Consider the following 19,152-nt stretch of genomic DNA (forward strand, 5'->3'; position numbering starts at 1 on the left):
TAACTGGTACAGTCAGCGATCTTATCAACGTATCAATGAAGTCAGTAGCTTAACTGGTACAGTCAGTGATCTTTCGAACTTATCAATGAAGTCAGTAGCTTAACTGGTACAGTCAGCGATCTTATCAATTTATCAATGAAGTCAGTAGCTTAACTGGTACAGTCAGCGATCTTATCAACTTATCAATGAAGTCAGTAGCTTAACTGTTACAGTCAGCATTCTTATCAATGAAGTCAGTAGCTTAACTGATACAGTCAGCGTTCTTATCAACTTATCAATGAAGTCAGTAGCTTAACTGGTACAGTCAGTGTTCTTATCAATGAAGTTAGTAGCTTAACTGGTACAGTCAGCAATCTTATCAACGTATCAATGAAGTCAGTAGCTTAACTGGTACAGTCAGCAATCTTTTCAACTTATCAATGAAGTTAGTAGCTTAACTGGTACAGTCAGCGATCTTATCAACTTATCAATGAAGTCAGTAGCTTATCTGGTACAGTCAGCGATCTTATCAACTTATCAATGAAGTCAGTAGCTTAACTGGTACAGTCAGTGTTCTTATCAATGAAGTTAGTAGCTTAACTGGTACAGTCAGCAATCTTTTCAACTTATCAATGAAGTTAGTAGCTTAACTGGTACAGTCAGCGATCTTATCAACTTATCAATGAAGTCAGTAGCTTATCTGGTACAGTCAGCGATCTTATCAACTTATCAATGAAGTCAGTAGCTTAACTGTTACAGTCAGCGTTCTTATCAATGAAGTTAGTAGCTTAACTGGTACAGTCAGCAATCTTTTCAACTTATCAATGAAGTTAGTAGCTTAACTGGTACAGTCAGCGATCTTATCAACTTATCAATGAAGTCAGTAGCTTATCTGGTACAGTCAGCGATCTTATCAACTTATCAATGAAGTCAGTAGCTTAACTGTTACAGTCAGCGTTCTTATCAATGAAGTCAGTAGTTTAACTGATACAGTCAGCGTTCTTATCAACTTATCAATGAAGTCAGTAGCTTAACTGGTACAGTCAGCGTTCTTATCAACTTATCAATTAAGTCAGTAGCTTAACTGGTACAGTCAGCGATTTTATCAATTTATCAATGAAGTCAGTAGCTGAACTGGTACAGTCAGCGATCTTATACACTTATCAATGAAGTCTGTAGCTTAACTGGGGATGTGCTTGGTGTGAGAGCCCAAAGTTCTTTAATATCTTTAATATAGTTAATCTGTCGGGGTTTAGCAACATGTGGCGAGGACCAGACCCAGCTGCAGGTCATTTCCCAGTAGGCGTCATTTCCTGCCGGTGGTCATACGAGCCACGCCATGGCGGGCAAGGCCTGCGTACGGGGCTTAATGTGGAACCGCTGGAGATGATAAGATTCAGGTGGTGAGGATCGAGTTGGAGTGAGTCACTGAGACACTTCTGAGGAGGGGTCGTGTGTGCGTGTGTGTGTGTGTGGTCACAACTCCACCCTGCTGGACTTGGACAACTCCTTTTTATTGTCAACTGTGACTCAAAAGTCACTAAATAGAAAGAAGACATTTTGAGTGTCACAGATTCCGAAGAAACACAGACCTCCAATATCCATTTATAAACCACTGTGGTGTTTAGGCTCCTACATTCTATGGGGAGATTTTCCGGTAAACAGAAAGGTGGCATTTGAATACATTTCTGTTAAAAATAGGCCTAATCATGGAAAAGCAACAAGTTTCACCATGAACAAAAGCCTGGGGGTTAGACCTGAGTCATATTCATTAGGCACCAAATGGAGAGAAATAAACTGCCTGAAACTGGGAGGGACTACCTGAACTTAAGAAATGCTAGTTTTCACTTTTCGTTGCAAAACTTTTAGCTACTCTGTTCTCTAATGAATACGACCCTATTAGTTGTCAGACCTGTGATATAAACCTGTTGCTCTAGTAGACTCCATGCCCAAGGTTAAACCATACAGAACCCATCCGAGGCGACGAGGGGTAAGAACACAGATGGTCTGACTGAAAACAAGACCATAAAACAACCACTGTGAAACCAGATAAGCCCATCTACAAAAGCCATTCAGGTCTGTTGGCAGGAGTTTCTCTGTTCCCTTCGTGGGGTTGGAGGTAAGAGCTGCAGGAAAAACCGAGTTTCACCTCGCCCCACACACCCACACACTAATACATGTACACACACAGACACACACACACATTCCCAGCCCAGACAGTAAAATCCCAGTTCAACACCATTTCCTCTCTTGAAAGTCAAGTGCTTCTGAGCGCCTTTTAACTGGGCCCCGTATCGCCACGCTGGGTAGTGATCTGGCCTCTATAAAACTACTGAGAGGGCTGGCCAGCTCTCCTCCTTGGCTTCTCAACACACAGCCTGGGACTGACAGCTGACTGCTATCAACCTCCTACACACAGACACACACACTACCGTAAACACACACACACTAATACAAGCACACTAATACAAGCATGGAATAAAATTCCAAGCATTAGTTCCCATTTTCAGGCTCAAAGGCCCTGCTCTCTTTCACCTCATGATTCTCACCAAACAGCGCTGAGGCTGACTGTGACACTTGGTGCCTGACTGAGCTGAAAATGTAATAACACACAAAGTCATGTGAACATGTGAGTCTCCGCTCCTCCAGTCAGAATGGATATAACCACATTAGTCTCCACTCCTCCAGTCAGAATGGATATAACCACATTAGGAGGGCTGATGAGCATTGTCGGTGGTGCCCCTATGAACCAATCTCTCTCTCCCTCTTTTCCTCTCCCTCCCTCCCCCCTCTCTCTCTTCCGCTCTATCCCTCCCCCCGGCTCCCTCTCCCTCGCTCTCACCCTCTCTGTCCCCCTCCATCCCTCTCCCTTCTTGCCCAGCTCACTGAAGTTGATCTAATTGAGTACAGCATTTCTCCAGGGGGACATAAAAAGCCATGGCGATTAGAGTCAAGTCATGCTCAGTTTTATATTTAACAGTGTGAGTAAAGGCAGGTGGGGGGGACTTCAAAGCGTGCTTTCAGAATTGGATTTTCAGCTTAAATCCACATAAGGAAAAACTGTCATCACTGGTCAGGTTTTTTTTCTCTCTTAAAAAGGGGCATTCGGAATCGTCCCTTTTGGAACAACACAAACTCAACACAAAGCGCGGCCCAGAACACAATTTTTTGGCATAAGGAGGTTAAACTCTTTACCAGAATGACGCTATGTTAAGTTTGCTTTGAATGGGACTCAACTTGTGGTTCACAGTTTTGGGTTAATGTTATGATCTTGAATTATTTTACTCCTTCGAATTTAGATCCACAAATTCTCACTCTATCATCCCGTTGACATGGACTAGGAGATTGGTCAGGCCTACCTCCATCACTATGGATAAAGGCTACAATTGGTTGTGTACTGTTCTTTAATAACGTCAAATCGAATCAAATTTGATTTGTCACGTGCCGAATACAACAGGTATAGACCTTACTTACAAGCCCTTATCTAACAATGCAGAGTTTAATGCGCACTACCATCTGCAGCGCCTTGCGGTTGGATGCAGAGCAGTTGCCATACCAAGCGGTGATGCAACCAGTCAGGATGTTCTCAATGGTGCAGCTGTATAATTTGTTGAGGATCTGAAGACCCATGCCAAATCTTTTCAGTCTCCTGAGAGGGAATAGGCGTTGTCGTGCCCTCTTCACAACTGTCTTGGTGCGTTTGGACCATGATAGTTTGTTAGTGAGAGGACTTAGTGCCTGCAAGGAACTTGAATCTCTCGACCCGCTCCACTACAATCAGCTCCTTTGTCTTGCTCACGTTGAGGGTGAGGTTGTTGTCCTGTCACAACACTGTCAGGTCTCTGACCTCCTCCCTATAGGCTGTCTCATCGTTGTCGGTGATCAGGCCTACCACAATTGTGTCATCGGCAAACTTAATGATGGTGTTGGAGTCGTGCTTGGCCACGCAGTCGTGGGTGAAGAGGGAGTACAGGAGGGGACTAATCACACACCCCTGAGGGGCCCCGTGTTGAGGATCAGCAAAGCAGATGTGTTGTTGCCTGCCCTTACCACCTGGAGGCGGCCCGTCAGGAAGTCCAGGATCCAGTTGCAAAGGGAGGTGTTTAGTCCGAGGGTCCTTAGCTTAGCGATGAGCTTTGATGGCACTATAGTGTTGAACGCTGAGCTGTAGTCAACGAACAGCATTCTCACGTAGGTGAGCGTGATCACACTCGTCCGGAACAGCTGGTGCTCTCATGCATGCTTCAGTGTTGCTTGCCTCGAAGCGAGCATGGAAGGCATTTAGCTCATCTGGTTGGTTCGCGTTACTGGGCATCTTGTGGCTGGGTATCCCTTTGTAATCCGTAATAGTTTGCAAGCCCTGCTACATCCGACGAGCATCAGAGCGGGTGTAGTAGGATTCAATCTTAGTCCTGTACTGACGCTTTGCCTGTTTGATGGTTCGTCGGAGGGCATGGCGGGATTTCTTATAAGCGTCCGGATTAGTGTCCCACTCCTTGAAAGCAGCACCTCTAGCCTTTAGCTCAGTGCGGATGTTGCCTGTAATTCATGGCTTCTGATTGGGATATGTACGTATGGTCACTGTGGGTACGACGTCGTCGATGCACTTATTGATGAAGCCGGTGACTGATGTGGTATACTCCTCAATGCCATCGGATGAATCGAGGAACATATTCCAGTCTGTGCTAGCAAAACATTCCTATATCTTAGCATCTGCATCATCTGACCACTTACGTATTGAGCGAGTACTTCCTGCTTTGTACGTGTCTCTGTGTGTGGAGTAAAGGTGGTCTAGTCTTTTTTCCCTCTGGTTGCACATGTGACATGCTGGTAGAAATGAGGTCAAATAGATTTAAGTTTTCCTGCATTAAAGTCCCCGGCCACTAAGAGCGCCGCTTCTGGGTGAGCATTCTCTTATTTGCTTATGGCCTTATACAGCTCGTTGAGTGCGGTCTTAGTGCCTGCATCGGTTTGTGGTGGTAAATAGACAGCTACGAAAAATATAGATGAAAACTCTCTTGGTAAATAGTGTGGTCTACAGCTTATCATGAGGTACTCTACCTCAGTATTGATTGAGGTACTCAACCAGTATTGCTTGCTGGAATGGTTGATGATTATTGGATGGTTGTCTATAGTTAGCTGGGTGTTCTAGTGCCCACCTCTTTCTCCTGCCTTGCAACTGGGGTCTGCTCATCAGTCACAGTGCTATTCTTCAGGCTGGATTTGAGGAATATCTACAGTATGGAAATAAAAGAGTGGGTAAGAAAGAGACGGGGGGAAAAAGGTAACACTTGTCTAATGGAACCTGCCCTCAACACACATGGGAACCCTCCCTTACACTTACCGGAGACAGGGGGATAGGGTTCTCTCTCAAATACCTGGGGTTCTCAATCTGCAAGAGAATAAGAAAAAGAAAGAAACAGAACAAAAAGCCCTTTACTTATTTTCTATCTCCTCTTCTCTTCTCTTGACAAGCCTCCATCACAAACACATGTATATATACACACAGAGACACAGACACACACAGCCCTCCCCGACCTCCGCCCTCGGTTTGGCATAAACAATACAAGACTTCAAACTTCAAAGGCCGGCACTTAACACACAGTTAGTTTCTTCCCTCAACTCTGACTGTTTACAGAAAGGGAATACCTCGGCCACTTCAAGGCATTGTGTGTGTGCAGCTCAGCTAGGCCCATTTCCGCTTGGCTCCTCTTTCTGCCAGAGTCAGCCCTTTTGTCAACCCCGTTACTCTGTAAGCTATCCGTGACGTGTCTATCGGCCCAGGGAGACAGATGTGTATACACACTCCCTCACCAAACACGCCCGCTCTGTCCCCTTTGATTACACAGGGAAGAAAAAACACAATGCGTCTAAAGACTGAAGAGATGGCTAACAGGAATGACAACTTAGACGTCAGCCCACCTTAGAGTGTGTTAAGACACAAGTGGACTGACTGACATGGCTATGGAGTAAAACCATCAATGGTTCTACTCTGTCAGGGGATTAAGCCGGGAGGACAAACTGTACTGTAGTGAGCCCACGGAGTCGGCGGTTTCATCTAATTTCATTCGCCTTCTCCTTTCCTCTTGTTGTGAGTGACCTCATTATTTCTCTATGAACTTCCCAGGCAGCTTCACACAGTGTGGATGACAGCTGCAAGGGAGCAGGCGGGATCACAGCCTTTTGAAACGGAGATAATCTTACTTTGTAGATGACAACAACTGACAGAAAGAGAGAGAGTAAAGAGTACTATAGCTAAGCCTCAAAGGGGAGGGGCGAAGGATGGGAGTATAGTGTGTGTTTGTGTGTGTGTGTGTGTGTGTGTGTGTGTGTGTGTGTGTGTGTGTGTGTGTGTGTATTCGTGTTTTCTCTTTGGTGTAAAGGTTCAAGTTGGTGAGCTCATTCACTAATCCTAAATGAAAGGGGGACTGAGGCATGTTTGATGGCCCTGAGCTGGAGACCTAACTGGTCTGAACTAAATGACATGTCAGTAAGACATAGTGGACATCCAGTATAGCAGGATACTCCAGAATGACCAATCATTCAATACTAAACAGGTAGTGGCAGAACAAACCTCTGCTGGTGCAGAGAGGAACTTTTGTTTTACCCCTGACACCCAGTTCAGCAAATCATGTTTATAAATGAAAGTTATTATAAAGTCTTACCAACATTTTTGATTGAATATTTAAAGTGGGCCCACACTTACCTCCCTATCTGTGGAGCTGAACGGCCCACATCCAACTCTGACCATGGGAGGCCCACATGCCAAGGCTTGCAGGGCAGGGCCAGGCCAGACATTGGTGGTGAAACAAACTGGTGCTAGACTTAAGCTAAAGTGTGTGTTTGCTTGTGATGTCTGCCCAGCACTGGCACTGCATCCTGTCTGTGGCATTCTCCCTGACAAGGACAGATGGATGAGGTGGCCGCAGACAGAGGAGAGAAGAAAGAAGAGAAGAGAGGAGAGAAGAAGAGCCACTCCACATCAAGGACCTACCGCTCAAGCCAAACAAACACACGTTGTGATACATCACTTCCTAACGTTGACCCAACGTTGGGCAACATGTCTGTGAGGTAGACAGGGACAATAGAGCAAAGATAGGACTATGATGAGCAATAGTGCGGTTGGGGTTCAAAATATTTAGCCACATGTTGTGTTCTCTCCTAAAGGGGAGAGGGAGAAACCTGGCTAGGCGTCTAGATGGATCTGAGGTACGGACATTTCAAAGAGAATACCAGAAAAGGTGAGACAAAGCAGGACCAGACACAAAGAGTAACAGGAGAGAATTACATTGAGGCAGCAGACAGCTGGTAGTTTCAGCCACTGCAACCAAACATCCCTCTCTAAACTCTGTCTATGTTCCACAGTGCAGAGAGCACAGCCACACATCTTAACTCTGTCTATGTTCCACAGTGCAGAGAGCACAGCCACACAGCTTAACTCTGTCTATGTTCAACAGTGCAGAGAGCACAGCCACACAGCTTAACTCTGTCTATGTTCCACAGTGCAGAGAGCACAGCCACACAGCTTAACTCTGTCTATGTTCCACAGTGCAGAGAGCACAGCCACACAGCTTAACTCTGTCTATGTTCAACAGTGCAGAGAGCACAGCCACACAGCTTAACTCTGTCTATGTTCAACAGTGCAGAGAGCACAGCCACACAGCTTAACTCTGTCTATGTTCCACAGTGCAGAGAGCACAGCCACACAGCTTAACTCTGTCTATGTTCAACAGTGCAGAGAGCACAGCCACACAGCTTAACTCTGTCTATGTTCAACAGTGCAGAGAGCACAGCCACACAGCTTAACTCTGTCTATGTTCCACAGTGCAGAGAGCACAGACACCTGTTGATCTATTATAGATGATGCTGGTGGTAGTGGAGGCTAGGGGAGCGTTGCCAAGCACATCGCCTCTTATCATTATCACTAGCGCAACACAGAGCAGAGCAGAGCAAAGCAGAGCAAGGCTTCATGTCCCCGTCTGATACAGGGAGAGAGCGAGATAATCATCAGCTTCATCAAAAAAGAGAGAGAACCGTACAGGTGGAGGGGGAGAGAGAGAGAGGGGGAGAGAGAGAGAGAGGGAGAGAGAAATAATAAATAAATAAATAAGGGATTGAAAGACATCAGTGTACTGCTTATCTCTCCCAGGTCCAGGACTCTCCAGACACAGGAGATAAGACAGGAGCACATCTAAAGACTTTCAATCTCCCTCTCCTACTACCTCTCTCCTCATCATCCTCCTCCTCCTTCTCCTCTAGCCCTCATCTCACTGCTCTCTGACTGTATCCCTGTGGTTTGATAGACACTGCAGCTGTGTAGGTGCTAGTCAGTATTTGTGGGTCAGTGTGACAGGCAACGTGTAGTGTACTGGGCAAGGGGTACTCTCTCATCCAATGGTGGTATATTTCATATAACCAGCATGGAACTGGCTGTGACTGCAATATGCTTCTCAGGCCTCTAGGGGTCCCCCTCTGCTTCAAATAAGCAGGAATTGCTGCGGGGACTTGCTTCCATCCATTCCATCGTGCACTGATGTTGGGCGATTAGGCCTGGCTCGCAGTCAGCGTTCCAATTCATCCCAAAGGTGTTCGATGGGGTTGAGGTCAGGGCTCTGTGCAAGCCAGTCAAGTTCTTCTACACCGATCTCGACAAACCATTTCTGTATGGACCTCGCTTTGTGCACTGGGCATTGTCATGCTAAAACAGGAAAGGGCCTTCCCCAAACTGTTGCCACAAAGTTGGAAGCACAGAATCGTCTAGAATGTTATTGTCTATAAGATTTCCCTTCACTGGAACTAAGGGGCCTAGCCCCAACCATGAAAAACCTCCCTAGACCATTATTCCTCCTCCACCAAACTTTACAGTTGGCACTATGCAATCGGGCAGGTAGCGTTCTCCTGGCATCCGCCAAACCCAGATTTGTCCGTCGGACTGCCAGATGGTCAAGTGTGATTCATCACTCCAGAGAACGCGTTTCCACTGCTCCAGAGTCCAATGGCGGCTAGCTTTACACCACTCCAGCCGACGCTTGGCATTGATCTTAGGCTTGGCTGCTCGGCCATGGAAACCCATTTCATGAAACTCCCGACGCACAGTTCTTGTGCTGACGTTGCTTCCAGAGACAGTTTGGAACTCGGTAGTGAGTGTTGCAAGCACTGTGAGCACCGTTCTGTGAGTTCCTACCACTTCCCAGCTGAGCCGTTGTTGCTCCTAGACTTTTCCACTTCACAATAACAGCACTTACAGTTGACCAGGGCAGCTCTAGCAGGGCAGACATTTGATGAACTGACTAGTTGGAAAGGTGGCATCCTATGTCACTGAGCTCTTCAGTACGGGCCATTTGACTGCCATGTTTGTCTATAGAGATTGCATGGCTGTGTGCCTGATTTTATACACCTGTTAGCAACGGGTGTGGGTGAATTAGCCATAGCCACTAATTTGAAGGGGTGTCCACATACTTTTGTATATATAGCACAAGAGGTTGGTGGCACCTTAATTGGGGAGGACATGCTCGTTGTAATGGCTGGAGCGGAATAGGTGGAATGGTCTTAAATACACCAAACACATGGTTTCCATGTGTTTGATGCCATTTCATTTGCTCTGTTCCAGCCATTTTTATGAACCGTCCTCCCCTCAGCAGCCTCCACTGATATATAGTGTATGTTATGCAGCACAAACATGCTTATCTGACTAGAATATGGAATCACGTTGGCTCTATTCATGGCATTTCTATCTGCCACGTTCAACAACGTTTGGCTACTAAACGTGGCCCTGGCAGACATACCCCCAGGTTCCAGCTGTTGAGGCGAGCCTCCAGGTCACTGTCGTCAGGAGACGGCACCACTGGCTTCCTGTGGCCATCCACCTAGGGACCAAAGAGAATAGGTGATACTGAGTGAGGGACAACAAGTGCACATACTGTTTAGTAGGGTGTGTTGTATTCTTAACAGCCAGCCCCACCCAACTGCTTCTCCAACCCTTCTTTACTATACTCTCCTCCCCTCCCTGTCTTTCTCCCCCCTCCTCTCTCCTTTCCTCCATTATCCTACCTTACTCTCCTCTTCCCCTCCCTCTCCTCCTCCCCTCCTCTCTCCTTCCTTACTCTCCTCCCTCTCCTCTTCCCCTCCCTCTCCCTTTCCTCTTCCCCTCCCTCTCCTCTTCCCCTCCCTCTCCTCTTCCCCTCCCTCTCCTCTTCCCCTCCTCTTCCCCTCCCTCTCCTCTTCCCCTCCCTCTCCTCTTCCCCTCCCTCTCCTCCCCACACCAGATGTTTGGCCGTTCCAGACCATTTCCGTCCCCGTCCTGTCCCCCTGCAGTCTAAATTCCAGTCCAGGGGTCACAACGCTCTCCCCTCTGTTGTTTTGCTCAGTCTTTTGTTACAGGGCGTCCCAGTCCTGAAACGCTGTTATATAATGTGAACATTACACGAACGTTGTGTGAATGTTACGCAAACGTTTCCAGGGTGCTGCTGTTGATTCAGGATCAGGTGTTATGAACATTTTGTATATACGTTATAATGTGAACATTTCCAGGGTGCTGTTGTTTTAGGGTCAGGTTTTACCTGGGGTTGGGGCTTGGCGAGAGTGAGATATCTAAGAAAGATAAATATCTAATACATTTGAGAACTGTAGTCATTTTTTAAACCCGATTGAAATCAGGTGGAGTGGACCTCTCCCTCTCTCTTTGTCTCTCGTAACAGAACTAGGCACAGTGCAAAGTTAACACCTCGTATTACACAGACAAATGATGGAGAAGAAATACCAGGCTGATTAAAATGGTCATAGTCCTGATTCATCGCCTGTAAATGTCACCCACAGTGTTTATTGTTATTGATATCGAGGTATGCCAAGTAGAGTCACGTACGGTGAGTGTAATGTCATACTCTCTGTACCGCAGCCATTCAACCTACTGAGTGGAAATACTATCAATGGTATGATATGATGGAGAATGTCATTACAGAATAGAATATGTCCTGCCTGAAATGTAAGACTCTGTAATTACAAACTCCCTAACTAAGATAAAATAGACTAAATGTAAATGAGTTGCCAAATAGTGACAAGAAGAGACAGAGTGTTATAGAGTGCTGCTGACCCCTTTGTTGTGGTCTTCGGAAGAGCGTTTGACTGGGCTGGAGGCCAGGGGCCGAGATGGAGACTTCTCCTCATATAGCCGTCTTCTCCTGGAGAGAGAGGGAGGGAGAAAGAGATAAAAGAGAACGTGAGAAAGAGAGGGAGGGAGATATATAGAGAGAGGGAGGGAGAAACAAAGAGATAGATGAGAGAGAGATTTACATTAGGAAAGATTGAAGAGAACAACTAAATACAAAGATCTGAGTGTCCATGTATCACTGGTTATATTACAGGCAATAGCTTCACTCAATCACTGGCTTACATTATGTCTATCAATATCATGTGTAACTCATCAAATGTGAGTCATGCTGTACAGATGTAGGATCTTTATACTTTGACCTGTATTGTCGCAGCAAAATAATACTGCAGCAACATGATTTGAACGTTTAGTCCATAATGTTGCTTGATCGGTGGTTAGGATATTAGCTGGTTAGGCTATTTCCTGCGGTGCAGTAAAATTCTGAGCAACAAAAGAGTGATCAAATTAAGATCCTACATCTGTACTTGGCTCATTTCTGATGCAGCTATGCTTTTAGCTCAACGTTTTACTCTCTTCAACAAACTAACACCCTTGCCTCTCGCACTTGACTTTTTCCTACTAGCACTGGCTTTGCAGATAGATACTTTATTGAGGAAAAATGTACTTACTATGACTGAGATGTGGTTGTCTCACCTAGCTATCTTAAGATGAATGAACTGTAAATCACTCTATATAAGAGTGTATGCTAAATGACTAAAATGTTCTATCAAAAACATCCACATGAACCATTTCACCCAACAGTGTGTGTGTGTTGCCTGTTCAAGAGGATAAAACGTTACAGAAAGTTCAAATAGAAATGTATTGTACAGATGACTGACACCATTCCCTTTTTTATTGTACAAGACAAACGAAGTCTAGTCATTACTAGTAATGGCGGGGGGGAATCAATACATTAGAGTATCGCAATATTATTTTTTGACAATATTATTTCTAGGTAGTTAACTTTGGCTAGCTCTAGTCAGCTGTACCTGTGCCAAAACTGGTATTTCTTCTCTAACTTGCTATCAATCTTATTATTTAAATGGTGAGCCAACATTTTCAGCACTTTTATTTCCATGACTGATCAACACTCGCTTTTACATGGCTCTCTCTTGTTCCCCTGCAGCAGACAAGGTGAGCAATATGTTTGGAACATCGAATCGCAATACATAGAATCGTGAGAATCGCAATACATATCGTATCAGCACCTAAGTATCGTGATATTGTATTGTGAGGTCCCTGGCAAGTCCCAGTCCTATTCATTACATTTCTATACACCCCAGCAGCCAGTGAGAGAGAGAGGACAACAATGGGAACCTTTGCTGACTCTGACAGAATCAGGGCACTGAGGGCAGTGTAACAGTGTTTCCCAACTCCAGTCCTCCAGTACCCCCAACAGCACGCATTTTTGACCTGTATGGGGCATAAGAGGGAGATAGAGAAGGTGGACCAGTGAAATTCAGCATCAGAGCCAGGAGGGGGAGCTCTCTATGCATCTACATTCTGTTATAAAGTGAGCGAGACTGAAGGATACAAAACTGGTATGTTCTCAATTACAGTGTCGGTTGAGGTCAAACTTATCATCATGAAAGCATATTTTGTATCCTTTGTGTGTCTCCCTACCAGCTGTTAAAGCAGCCTACGTGAAAACTAACAGGCACTCTTTCTTCCCCTCAAGTATGCACACACACACACAGAGCCGTGAAAGGCAGACCGGGGGCCAAGCGAGTAATGCAATGTCGGGCCTCAAAGTCAACAGGTGGATGAGGATAATTGAATCAGATGTGCCTGGAGTCTGAGGCCCAGAGATCAAAGCTGTGCCAGCCAGGCAGGTCGGGGCTAGGGGAGAGAGAGGGGAAGTGTGTGTCTCTGCTGCTGCAGCCAGTCTTATTAAAAAAGCCTGACATCTATACGCTTCATCCATGACCTCCAGGTGCAGGGGCCAGAGGCCCCAGGTCTCACCCTCAGGCACCCCAAGGAAGGTAGCCCGACCCTGGGGCACAAACAAGACGTGGACCCCTTAACTCAACCACCTGGAGGCAAGGTCAACGGAGAGACTCTTGCCTTGGAGGGAAACACCTGAGGCGGCTAAACAGGTCGTTCATGAAGGCTGTTTGATGTCTGCTGCTGCAAGGACAATGTTACTGTCACACTTGGCGAGGGAGAGGGAGAGGTTAAGGGTTCTCATGTGTGGAACTCAGATGATAGACAGAAGTCAGAGTGAGTAAAACAGAAAGCAGAAAAAACAAAAGAGAGGAGAGAGAGAGAGCAACGGAAGGGATTCACATAAGAAACATATAGGGGTTAATAAATATGCTGCTAACCACCACCACACATTCATCCTTCCACCTTTGCCTGTTTGCTATGAGGGGCGAAAGACCAGAAATTCCCCTCATCTTTAGTAACGAACGCAACACTTCCACACATGCCGAGTCAACATGAGATTTGTTTCAAGATTCAGCTCCCCCAACACATACACACACTTCGCCTCTCTCCCCCTTCTCTCAGAGCTCTCCAAGGCACGCCACAGACAACAAACAATGTGTCAAGACAGTCATGGCATGTTTAAGGCCTGATCCATAAGTGACATGTGAGTACCAGGAGTTGGCACGTAGGCTACACACCAGAGCCTCTGAGGATGATCTCTTAACCTGGATCAGCTTGCTATCCCCATTCCTTTCACACAGAAACAACTAGACTTTATCAGTTGAGAACAGAGGTACAGAACCATCAGGGTTCTGCAGGTGAGTATCGCCATCCTGTGGCCAAATCTGGAACTTACTCACTCCAGTCAAATATAGTGTCTCTCTCCTAGCCAGTTTAACACAGAGTTTCTAAACCCAGATGTCCAACATCACGATACTTCCGAGATTTTAAGAAGGTGTTCCTAATGTTTGGTATACTCAGTGTAGAACAGGATTGCCGATATAGAACAGGATTGCCGATATAGAACAGGATTGCCAATATAGAACAGGATTGCCGATATAGAACAGGATTGCCGATATAGAACAGGATTGCCGATATAGAACAGGATTGCCGATATAGAACAGGATTGCTGCTATAGAACAGGATTGCTGCTATAGAACAGGATTGCCGATATAGAACAGGATTGCCGATATAGAACAGGATTGCCGATATAGAACAGGATTGCCGATATAGAACAGGATTGCTGCTATAGAACAGGATTGCCGATATAGAACAGGATTGCCGATATAGAACAGGATTTCTGATAAAGCCTAACCTGCAAGCACCCCAAAGTTAAATGACTACTTCACTTATCAGGTGTTAGGACATGAATTACGGCTGTTTTGAGAGTTAAAAAAACACCCCATCACCTGATTAATGGCATGAGGCAGAGATCGAAAGATCAAACATCGCAAAGAGTCAAATTAGGTCCCTAGAGTCTAATCTAAATGGGAGAGTCACATTAAAGAGCCTGGGTACTAAGTCATTTTCTCCATCAGGCCTTAGCCTGATCTATACGCTCTTTAAATGCTCTTATCCCAATCAGACACTAGTCAGACAAAAAAATCCAGCTCTTCAATACAGCCAGTGTACTTAGGCTAATTGAGGTTACCGTTAGGCATGCTTGTGTAACTGGTCGGATTTGTAACGAGGACATCTCGTACGTCATGCCAACGGCTTTTCAAAATCAAACTTATGTGTATCTTTAAAGTGACTATACACATAGGGACACAAACAGAACCACAATCAATCTAACTGAGCTGAATGGTTCTTTGGCTCAAGATGCCACTGAATTTTCCAGTGCAAGCAACTAGTCGTCCCGTTCAACACATCCTTAATAATATTTTCCAAGAACCAGTCACCACTGTCCCTACATCAACCTTGGCCCAGATTTTTAAAAAGTAGATTCAACAAAGCATTAAAGGTCTCCCCCTTCCCACTGGGCACAAACATCATTTCAACGTCTAGTTTTGATTTACATTTGGTTGAGTTGTCAACTAACGTGAATTCAACTTGAAATCAACCAAAAATGTAACCATGTCATTGGATTTAGGCTAAAAGTTGGGTGAAAAGAAGACTAAATTCCCTTACGTTGACGACTTTTTGCAAATCCAATCAGTTTTCAACATTGATTCAACGTCATCACATTGAAATTATTTTGTTGAAATTACATGGAAACAATGTTTTTGCACAGTGGGTAGTAGCCTAGTAAATAGATAGGCTATGTACATGGCTCGACATTAACGCTTGTTGATAAGCAAGTTACTAGAGCCGTTTTACTGGTAGACTGACTGAGAGGGTTCAATGTTTCCAGACTACTTAAGAACCTAGAAACAGGGAGCCTAGGGACCATACAGTAGCCTATACAAAAAAGCAAGTGTCCACTGTCCATATCTGATTGCACTGTCATGAGATCAAGCTTCTGAAAACAATACAGATTTCGCAAAAAGTGCACAACCATATTGATGATGTTTTGTGCAAATTCAACGAAATAGCTACGTCAACACAACGTGATTACATTAATTAAAAAACAGTTAAATGTAACTAAATGTAATCAACGTAATCCCCAAAAGTAATTATTTATCATGAGGGCCATACACAATAACTAGTAATGCTGCATACTCCAAGAAAGGTTAAAATCTCACCTTTCTGGTAAAAAGCTATAAATTGCTGAGGTGTAGTCACTTTTGAGGACACAAGCTCAAGTACACAGTACAAATATGATAAAAAATATGAAATATGTTATATGATGTATTTCCTATTCAACAAAACTGTATGAATAAGGCTTGAAATGACATATGCTTAATATAGACTAAATATAAGATTTCACCTTCCTTATAACTGTAAAATACATATTTGTATGTTTAGTGTTAGAGAAAATATGTATATTTCCTAAAGGTCTCTCTTAAGCAAAACGTCTGCCCCCATCGCTGTGAATGTCTCAGAGCTTTAGCTTGGCTTCCTGAACTCATTAGGAACTCACCTTTCATTTCACATTAATCTTGTCCCTCTTTGACAAACAGGAAGTGTATTTTGTTTAAAATCTATTAATTATTTTAGATGAATGGCTATCGAAACGATCTCTCCTACAGCGCTACGATGTAAGGATTGCAGGCATGTGCTTTGTCATTGGCTGTGACTTAGGGTTCAGCCAGGAGTTGATGGACAGTTGGAAGAGCTAATAAAATGGCAGGAGGGCCATCCCAGCTTCAAGTGGTTTCAGATTTCACATCCTACGTCACACAGGCTCAGAAAATATACTACTGTGCCCCTGGGAACAAGGGCTATCGCTCAGTGCAATGTGGTTTATAACATACAGTCAGATTTAACAGGTGAACAGACAGTTGATATTTTACATTGAAGTATGTATACAACTACTGTAAGTAGCATATTATATAAAAAATAAAATAAAAAACAAATAAATAAAAAAACATGTTGAGTAGCATAGACAATGTTTCAGAATTCGAGGGCAGTCCAGCATATTTAGGTTGGGGAAAAAGTAAATGCAGAACCACGCAGGTTTAGGGGACTTTACATCGAAGAGGTTTTTAAGTAAGAGTAAATAACTAGGAAACTACGTTGACTCAACCACTTTTGCCCAGAGGGTGAGGTGGTCTATTCCAGATTAAACACCTGTGTGTGTGTGTTTGAATTCAGCAGACTTCTACTGTAGCTAGCATGCATACCAGTTGAGTATGTAGCTTAAGCGCTAGTTTATGCAGGGGAATAACCTACCTGTGTGTGTTAGAGTAGGCTGTGGGTGAGGAGCTGGCCCGCTCTCTGAGCAGGCTTTCCCAGGAGTCGTCACCCTGGCCCAGCTCTCCTGTTACCCAGTCAGGCAGGACTGCAGTGCTCTGCTCCAGGCCCCGGCCACATAGAGGCTCATCAAAGTAGATGGACTGGCAATGAGAAAAGGTGCAGAGCTGAGTTTAGCCATCTAAAACAGAAGAAAAAAAAAACATATAACATACAGGGCCTACAAAGTACTATAAAATGGCATACCATGAATTAAACAAACAAACATAAACAGCATGGGCAGCCTACTAGCAGTACAGAGCAGAAATGATACTTCTGGAATTTATAGTAGCTTACATCATCATTGCTCTTTAGTACTATATATAGGATTGTTTGTTTACCATATATGTTGGTAGAGTCCTGAGACTGCCTGACTCTGGCTTGTGGCTGAAAGGGCCCTCCAGGACCCCTCTTCTGAGCATGTGCAGGAGAAGGCGGGAGTACATGTTGCGGTTCTTGCGTCCCATCAGGCCCGAGCCGGATACAGCTGGGTCACACAGCTTCTTGATCCACAGGGCACATCGCTGGCGCTCTGAGGTCAAATAGGGAGCAAGAAATTACAATCAATGCATTACTTACTATTAACACATAAGACAATTACAATTTATAGAACACTTGCTTTTTAGTTATACAACTCATTTTACTGTAGACCTGTCTTGTGGTGGAGTTTTAGGACATATGGTTTCATGTCAACCAGGTGATGGTCAAACTCTGAGTCCAGTTTCTCCCACGTCTCCTGTTGTTTGTTCATAATGTCCTGCACATTGTGAAAAACACACATTTTAAGTGTTACTTTCGACTGGTTACGTTTTCGAAATATCCATATAACGTTATGCGCATGTGCATCACAAAAACCATGGGCAGAAAGTTATCAAAATAGAGGTTTCAATACAAATTTGGCAACTCTTTGCTGTTACTGTCATCAAATCGGCAACCCTGCATAGAACTAACTTTGGAAGAGTTAGCTACACAGACTCAGTGAGCCACCAGCTCAGCTGGCTAATAACTGCATCTAGGCAACTGAACCGTCGCTAGACCCTATGACTTGCAAAGAGAAAGTGAGGACGGCATATCTATCCTACTAGCTAGCTCTCACAACTGAATATGATATAGCTAGTTTGTCAATAAATGTGCAGCTATCGATACAGCTAGCTAGACAAGAACTGCAAATTCTTTGTTAGCTAGCAATCTGGCTAGCATCAGTTCTGTACTGTTACAGTCAGCAGCACTTCAAAACGACAAAAACTGGCCGCGCGCTTAGCATTCACTGCTAATTTGTATAAATTTTAGTCGCTAGTTAGAGAATTACGATATATTACACTTCAAACTAACATTATGCGATAATACTGGGAAAAGTTGAGTTATTAGCTTGTTATTACCAGCTTTTGCAGAACCAAACGGTTCAAACTTCTGCTTCACAGACTGCGTCTTACGTCACATCCTTTTTCCGTAAACAGAAAACGGGAGCGTCCTTGTTGTCATAGAAATTGTCAATCAAAGATGACTTAGCAACAAGTGCTCGTGCTATCGTTTCCAAAATGATACCCTTTCTGTGCATTTGCAAGATGTTGCATTGAGTATAGAGTTAAATAGTTTTACAAAATGATGTGATGCAGACCTGGGTTCAAATCATTACTATGCATTTGTACACAGGTCTGTTTGGTTCTAGGTAAACAATAAAATAATTGGAAACAAGTAGCGAGTCTAGGCCCATTTGTACAACTCAATGTAAATAGTTTCAAATAGGTCTATTTCCAGGAATTTTTTCTTTGTTTATACTTTCAAATACCTATAAGTTGTTGGATTCGGCCACATTATTTTTAAATACTCAAAGACAAAGAAAATAAGTATTTAAATACAAATGCATAAATGTACACTACCAGTCAAATGTTTGGACACACCTACTCATTGAAGAGGTTTTCTTTATTTTTTACTCAGCATATGTGGGAACTCCTTCAAGACTGTTGGAAAAGCATTCCAGGTGAAGCTGGTTGAGAGAATGCCAAGAGTGTGCAAAGCTGTCATCAAAGCAAAGGGTGGCTATTTGAAGAATCTCAAATATACAATATTTGTTTAACACTTTTTTGGTTACTACATGATTCCATATGTGTTATTTCATAGTTTTGATGTCTTCACTATTATTCTACAATGTAAAAAATAGTAAAAATAAAGAAAAACCCTTGAATGAGTAGGTGTGTCCAAACTTTTGACTGGTACTGTAGGCCTATTTTAACCAGGTATGTTGTGATGAAGGCCTAACCCTATAC

The 19,152-nt window shown here is 44.1% G+C and overlaps 1 pseudogene across 1 annotated transcript in view; it reads right to left on the reverse strand.

Annotated features, from left to right (window-relative positions):
- LOC311103216 (centrosomal protein of 112 kDa-like) overlaps positions 1-18,293 on the reverse strand; it is a 118,268-nt pseudogene extending 99,975 nt beyond the window's left edge. Inside the window, exons 1-8 of the transcript in view lie at positions 18,265-18,293; positions 17,537-17,642; positions 17,227-17,417; positions 16,826-16,989; positions 11,069-11,156; positions 9,765-9,845; positions 5,324-5,371; positions 5,139-5,213 (exon numbers count right to left, since the gene is read on the reverse strand). The product of the transcript in view is annotated as a centrosomal protein of 112 kDa-like (transcript). The remainder of the gene's footprint in view (positions 1-5,138; positions 5,214-5,323; positions 5,372-9,764; positions 9,846-11,068; positions 11,157-16,825; positions 16,990-17,226; positions 17,418-17,536; positions 17,643-18,264) is intronic.
- Between the last annotated feature and the right edge of the window lie 859 nt (positions 18,294-19,152).

Source organism: Coregonus lavaretus (assembly GCF_964263955.1).
Source record: "Coregonus lavaretus genome assembly, chromosome: 28".
NCBI lineage: Eukaryota > Metazoa > Chordata > Actinopteri > Salmoniformes > Salmonidae > Coregonus > Coregonus lavaretus.